The sequence below is a fragment of the Lissotriton helveticus genome, chromosome 7 (genome assembly GCF_964261635.1).
Source record: "Lissotriton helveticus chromosome 7, aLisHel1.1, whole genome shotgun sequence".
Taxonomy (NCBI): domain Eukaryota; kingdom Metazoa; phylum Chordata; class Amphibia; order Caudata; family Salamandridae; genus Lissotriton; species Lissotriton helveticus.
In genome coordinates, this window is record NC_136068.1 from 109,755,038 (window position 1) to 109,762,662 (window position 7,625).

A 7,625-nucleotide genomic window follows, 5' to 3' on the forward strand; every position below is an offset into this window, starting at 1 on the left:
GAGGCCCAGGTAGGGGGGGGGGGAAGGGTTCCCCCTCCCATGGACCCTAATTGCAAGTAACACCTTTCTTAAAAATGGATTGCCAGGGAAACCATAGGACACACCACCAGTGCGGGCCCCATGCTGGTGGGCTAGCGCCGGCCCTGAGTGGGAGCTCTGAGATCTACAATCACTGTCTCACCTTGTAAATCAAGATATTATTGCAGAGCTGCTCATGACCTTTACCTCCCACTGAGCCTGCTCTGAGAACGGCTACTCACCCCAGTTGTCCTCGACCATTCTTACACCTGCCTAGTCCCCCAAAAATGAATCCCCTTGCCCATAGGCGCCCCCAACTCTATCCCATTGTCACTTCACGCACCCAAGTACTATCCTTTCCTCCTGAGCCAAATTTCTCACAAACAAACTTAGTTTCCACCTAATGCAATGGCAGAGAACAGAACTCTTCCAAATATCTCGGGGTAAGAAAGAAAATGATGCAACAAGGGGCAGAATTGTTTGAGCAAGGCAGGATGCAGACACCATCATTACTTCTACCCCCACTCATGCCCGCTCAAAAAATTTATATGGTCAATGTCACTAAACTTGGAGGGGAAGCAGGGAATGCGGGGTAACATCTCGTTGACTAACAAAGTGATTCATTGGATTTGCCACGTGAGGGGATGCCGCTCAGTGATTTGTGATGGCATCGTAAGGGCAAGAAGATGCACAATTTTTTGACCAACCCTTCGACTGCATCAAACTTACCCTTAAAGGGGAAGAGCTGTCCGACAATCTCCTAGCCATAGAATTCCAGAGCTGCCCCCCCCATCACTACCCTTACGCAGCTAAAACACCAACCCCCCCCACCCCGCCGAGCTGACAATAATCTAATTCCTGTTCCCCCACCGATGGGACAACCAGAAGCTCACAATTGGAGACCAATGACTGACTCTTGAGGGAGGATCATCAACATGCTAGGTATCGCTCTATATACTCTAAAAAAGTAACTGCTTGTGTTAACCCAGCAGGCTTATGGCTACTAACCCAGAAGAGGGAGAATGGAAAGCTACAAGAAGCGAAAGGGTGCAGTCCAGCGTATGAACATAGAGGGTCATACTCTAGCTTGAATCTCAATCCTAAAGGAAAGCCTAGGGCTACCAGTAGCTAGTGTCTACCTAGCCCAAGTGCTGCACCGCGTTCAAACCCAGAACCTAATTGTCAGCTCAACATAGTATCCTGGAACGTGGCAGGGCTAAGCAGTAAAATTCCTCTTCCTCATTGGAATAAGCTTATAGAAGGCCACAACATTTGTATTTTCCAGGAGACATGGAGCCTGACTCCCATATACAAGTCTGGGTACACCTGCTATTGTTCACCAGCAATTACCAAAGGGAAAGGACGTCCGGCAAGGGTTTGATAATTTGGGTCAGGATTGCGTTGGGTAGTCAGATCGCTCTTCTTCCTAGTGCTACCCCAGATATCTTTGGGATTCGCATCGAGGGCCCTTTGGAGAACCCTATTGATTTATTTAACATATATGTAAGGGAAACCAAGGGGTGTAGATCTTCTGCCACACTTACGCAACTGGAGGAGTTACTCGCCAAGAGTCCTACACATTCAAGATTAATATTAGCAGGCGACTTTAATACCACCTTTGAGCATCTCGACAAAGAAGATCTATCGGGCACATACGAAGATGATCGTAAGTGGGCTGTTCCCAACTTGGACCTCTCCCCAGTTAAAAAAATTGATGCAGCTGGCGCTCAAAGTGAATGGCCTAAATTTAGAATTTGGTTTAAGGGCTGTGAATGGGAGAGCTATTTCAGACAGACTGCGTGCGAACACCTTCAAAAGGAAAAGCAGCCCATCGACTATATCCTACTAGATCTGAGGCTCTGGAGAGGAGTAGTCGATACGAGCATGGGTGTTATAACCGACCGTGATCACAACCCTCTCTGTCTAAGCATGAAACCTTTGTGGGGCGAATTCCCAATTGCATGGGAACTGTACTTCTGAGCATTACCAAGGAGGTTCACCCAGCCAATGACAGGCGAAGACTAAAATGGCCGAATGTGGCTCTACACGAAGCTAATGTCAAGGGCAGGCAGCAAGATCTGGCGGCAGGCACACTTGAATGACAGTCCCTGGCCACAAGCGCAGAAAGTGTGGCCAAAGCAGTCTCTGCCCACTCCTGCCTCTTTGACCATTTAAGCTCTTATTTTTCTGTCTCAGGCGGGAACCGAAGGCCTGGTAATCCTAAAGGGGTAATAGCCTCCTGGTAAACAAGGTAAATGTAGTGTACTTGTATAGTGCACGAATCGACCCCAGCTGGGGTATCTCGGCGCTTGTACAGATACCTCTGTGGAACCCTTCCTGGCTTTTCCCTGTGAAGTGCCCTCTCCTGGGCACCCCCAAGGTGAAGCCAGGCATCCTAGCGTTGTGGGGGCCATTGTGGAGATTAAGCAAGCTATTGCCCAGAGTTGCAGAGTGGGACCCATGATTAGAATAGGCACCAAGGCGAGAATTATCAGGTCCGAGGAAATTGAGCCCAAGACCCGCGGAGGCGCAGGGGCGTAACAAACGCCCCCGCGGTGCGGGGGGCCACACTCTGTTCAGTTAATTAAGGGGGCCCCGGCCCCCTCAGCTCTTCTGAAAGCTGTGAGAGGCTTGCACTAACGCAAAGCCTCTCTCCCTCTGTGACTGAAGCAGGTGCAGCCTGCTGCCTGCTCCGAGCCCCTCGCCCCCTCCCTCTGACTAAAGAGAAACAAAGTATCAACATTGTTTTTCTTCAGTCAGAGCCAGAGGCAGGCCCGGGACAAGGACGGGGTGGGGGCCCCAGAGACAGCAGTCTCCACTGCTCCTCTGAGGAAGCACAAAGCCTGCCCCCCCCCCACTCTCTCATCTCCACAAGCAAAGCAAGCCCACCCCACAAGAGAAGACGGGGTCAAAGGTGGGGTGGGGGCCCCACCCCACAAGAGAAGACAGGGACTAAGGTGGGGTGGGGGCCCCACAAGAGAAGAGACAGGGACAAGGATGGGGTGGGGGCCCCAGAGACAGCACTCTCCACTGCTCCTCTGAGGCAGCTCAGAGCCCGGCCGCCACTCTCTCCTCCCCATAAGCAAAGCCCACCCCACAAGAGAAGAGACGGGGACAAGCATGGGGTGGGGACCCCAGAGAGTAGGAGGCAGCACCGAGCACTGCTCAGAGTCATGACCCTGATAAGGGTGGGGTGGGGCCCCCCAGGGAGAGAGCATTCTCAAGGGCAAAGCTCATATGAGAAGGGAAGAGGCAGCAAAATGGGGCCCTCAGGTAAGCACTCTTGTTAGAAGCACTATGGGCGTCCGCGGGGAGGGGGAGGAGGGGCAAGGCAGCGGGGAGAAGGGTGCAAGGTAGAGAGGAGAAGGGTGCAAGGCAGAGAGGAGAAGGGTTCAAGGCAGAGAGGAGAAGGGCGCAAGGCAGAGAGGAGAAGGGTGCAAGGCAGAGAAGAGAAGGGTGCAAGGCAGAGAGGAGAAGGTTACAAGGCAGAGGGGAGAAGGGTGCAAGGCAGAGGCGCGAAGGGTACAAGGCAGAGCGGAGAAGGGCGCAAGGCAGAGAGGAGAAGGGTGCAAGGTATAGGGGAGAAGGGTGCAAGGCAGAGAAGAGAAAGGTGCAAGGCAGAGGCGCGAAGGGTACAAGGCAGAGCGGAGAAGGGCGCAAGGCAGAGAGGAGAAGGGTGCAAGGCAGAGGGGAGAATGGTGCAAGGCAGAGGGGAGAAGGGTGCAAGGCAGAGAGGAGAAGGGTGCAAGGGAAAGGGGAGAAGGGTGCAAGGGAGAGGGTAGAAGGGTGCAAGGCAGAGTAGAGATGGGTGCAAGGCAGAGAGGAGAAGGGGGCAAGGCAGAGGGGAGAAGGGTGCATGGCAGAGAGGAGAAGGGTGCAAGGCAGAGGGGAGAAGGGTGCAAGGCAGCGAGGAGAAGGGTGCAAGGCAGAGGGGAGAAGGGTGCAAGACAGAGGGGAGAATGGTGCAAGGCAGAGTAGAGAAGGGTGCAAGGCAGAGGGGAGAAGGGTGCAAGGCAGAGAGAAGAAGGGTGCAAGGCAGAGGGGAGAAGGGTGCAAGGCAGAGAGGAGAAGGGTGCAAGGCAGAGAGGAGAAGGGTGCAAGGCCAGTGTGCAAGGCAGAGGGAAGAAGGGTGCAAGGCAGAGGGGAGAAGGGTGCAAGGCAGAGGGGAGAAGGGTGCAAGGCAGAGGGGAGAAGGGTGCAAGGCAGAGGGGAGAAGGGTGCAAGGCAGAGGGGAGAATGATGCAAGGCAGAGGGGAGAATGATGCAAGGTAGAAAAGGGTGCAAGGCGGAGGAGGAGAAGGGTGTAAGGCAGAGGGGAGAAGGGTGCAAGGCAGAGGGGAGAATGATGCAAGGCAGAGGGGAGAATGATGCAAGGTAGAAAAGGGTGCAAGTCGGAGGGGGAGAAGGGTGCAAGGTAGAGGAGAGAATTATGCAAGGTAGAAAAGGGTGCAAGGCGGAGGGGGAGAAGGGTGCAAGGGGGAGAGGGAGAAGGGTGCAAGCAAGGGGGAGGGCGAGAAGGGTGCAAGGCAGAGGGGAGAAGGGTGCAAGGGGGATGGTGATGAAGTTAAAAATTTGCCCCCCCCCACCCCACGGAAACATTTCTGCAGACGCCCATGGCAACGCACACTGCTTTGTGAGAGAGAGTGGGCGAGAGTGGAGTGAGAGAGAGAGTGGAGTGAGAGAGAGAGTGGAGAGAGGGGGACGAGTAAAGTTTGAGAGAGGAGAGTGAGAGAGAGTGGAGCAAGACAGAGGAGAGAGAGTAGAGAGAGAGAGTAAAGAGAGGGTGGAGAGAGAGGCAGTGGAGAGAGAGTGGAGAGAGAGAGTGGAGGGAGACAGTGGAGAGAGAGAGAGTGGAGAGAGTGGAGGGAGAGAGCAAAGAGAGAGTGGAGAGAGGGGAGAGAGAGAGTGGAGAGAGAGAGAGTAGAGAGAGAGAGAGATTGGAGAGAGAGAGGAGATAGACAGTGGAGCGAGCGAGAGTGGAGAACGGATGGAGGGACAGTGGAGAGAGTGAGAGTGAAGAGAGAGAGAGTGGAGAGACAGTGGAGAGAGAGTGGAGAGAGAGAGTGGGGAGATTGGAGAGAGAGAGTGGTGAGAGAGTAGAGAGAGAGAGAGAAGAGAGAGAGAGTGGGGAGAGAGAGAGTGGAAAGAGAGAGAGTGGAGAGAGATTGGAGAGACAGAGGAGAGAGAGAAGAGAGAGAGAGTGGGGAGAGAGAGAGTGGAAAGAGAGAGAGTGGAGAGAGATTGGAGAGACAGAGGAGAGAGAGTGGAGAGAGAGAGAGGAGAGAGAGAGAAGGGAGAGAGAGTGGGGGGAGACAATGGAGAGAGAGTGGAGAGAGAGAGAGTGGAGAGAGAGACAATGGAGAGAGAAACAGTGGAGAGAGAGAGAGAGAGTGGAGAGAGGGACAGTGGAGAGAGAGAGACAGTGGAGAGAGAGTGGAGGGAGAGACAGTGGAGACAGAGTGGACAGAGTTGAGAGAGAGAATGGAGAGAGAGAGATAGAGTGGAGAGAGAGTAGAGACTGACTGACTCAGAGACTGAATACTGACTGACCGAGAGACTGACTGGCTGAGAAACTGACTGAAAGAGAGAGAGAGAGACTAACTGACTGAGAGAGAGAGACTGACAGAAAGAGCGAGATAGAGAGACTGACAGAGAGAGAGAGAGAGAGAGACCGACTGACTGACTGACTGACAGACTGACTGACTGAGAGAGACTGACTGACAGAGAGAGAGTAGAGACTGACTGACTCAGAGACTGAATACTGACTGACCGAGAGACTGACTGGCTGAGAAACTGACTGAAAGAGAGAGAGAGAGAGAGAGACTAACTGACTGAGAGAGAGAGACTGACAGAAAGAGCGAGATAGAGAGACTGACAGAGAGAGAGAGAGAGAGACCGACTGACTGACTGACAGACTGACTGACTGAGAGAGACTGACTGACAGAGAGAGAGAGAGAGACTGACTGACTGAGACTGACTCACTAAGAGAGAGAGAGAGAGAGAGAGAGAGAGAGAGACACTGTGATGGAATTGGGGTCACAGTGTATATGGAGCTATGCAATGCCTCTTAAGATTGCTATTGTCTACTAATAAAAACGTATTATCAAAATGTGCTCTTTGTAGTTACATCTGCTTTTGAAATACTGCATTGTCTAATGTTTTAAAACGGCAACGAGAAGGAGCAGTGGATGCACTTTTGTCAAAACTGGGCCCGATGTTGTATATCATGACAGGAGTCTACATCAGGAAACCCACCTAAAATGTGGGCCTACTGATGACAGGGACCCTGTAATGAATGGACCACCACCTATGATAGCCTGCTGGCAGACTAAACCCAACCTTTTAACTCCACCATCCAGTGTTACTTATAACGGCTGGATTGGTGAGAGTGGCGTCACAATCGCCCCGCATCCACTGCAGTATGGCGGGTCACTGGCCTGAGAACTCTAGACTGGCACGGAGGATGGGAGGGGGGCCCCCTCCATGTAGTTTGCAGGGGGGCCCCCTCAAGTTCCGTTACTCCACTGCGGAGGCGGGAATTGAACCCTGGTCCCGGGCTAGACCTCTGCATCAGGGTCTGCCGCTCTAACCATTGAGCCACACCTCTCCACTACACTACACAGGTACTGTAGATCTGAGCATTTAATTCTAGCTTCAGCCATCAAAGCAAAAGACAGCAGCCTAATTACAGCCTAGTTTGTTGTCCTGAAGGTCATTTAAATGAAGTTGCTGAGCATCAGCTACTTCTGTTTAACATTGCCTTTACCCAGGTTAAGAATGAGCCTCTTCCTGAGCAAAGTCCTGCACCATTGCAGTGGGTTGGTTGAACTCGTGCCTGTGTTTCAGACTATACCTGTCAATAATGAAATAATGGTTTTAGATTGTATAACGGAGAGACTGCTAGACATATAAATCTACCCATATGTTTCCACACTTGCCCAAAGTGGCGGATGTCACCTTTAAGGGAGCTGCCATTAGCGCCACAGTCCGAGTAGGGAATTATTATGTAAAAAACTGAATAGGTAAGGGCACGGATTAGAGGTTTGAAGAGTTATTGATGTACCGGCAAGCAAGGTTCTAGGTAAAAGCAACCACAGACAGGCCCGGACGGGCCATAGCGGGCACCGGGCAATCCCCCGGTGCGCCGCAAGGGTGGGGGCTGGTTTTGGGCCTCCGGGGGGCCGATTTTGTTACAGGGACGTTTTTGCAGCATTGCTGCAAAATCGGCCCTGCAACAGAAGCGGCCGAAAACCGGCCCTAGCAAAGCGCTCGGCGGCACCTCCAAACCCCCCCCCCCCCCGCCCCCGAGTGGGGGGGGGGGCGGCCGAGCACTTTGCCAGGCCGGTTTTGGTTCCCAGTCCGGCCCTGACCACAGAAGAAGTTGCCGCCCCCCTAGAAGGTGTCAGGCAGGGCTTTAAGTGAGCACTGGCAATTATTTTCAGGGGTGCTCGAAACGGGTCTCTATCGGGCTCTAAAGTTAGTCCGTTTTCTTTTTTTTTTTCTTGGACTGCAGTGAGAGCACGCACATTGATGTGCGCATGCTCATTTTGCTCGCTACTGGGCAGTAGAGGTCAAGGACGCCATTCCACTTGAGCTGAGTTGTAGGA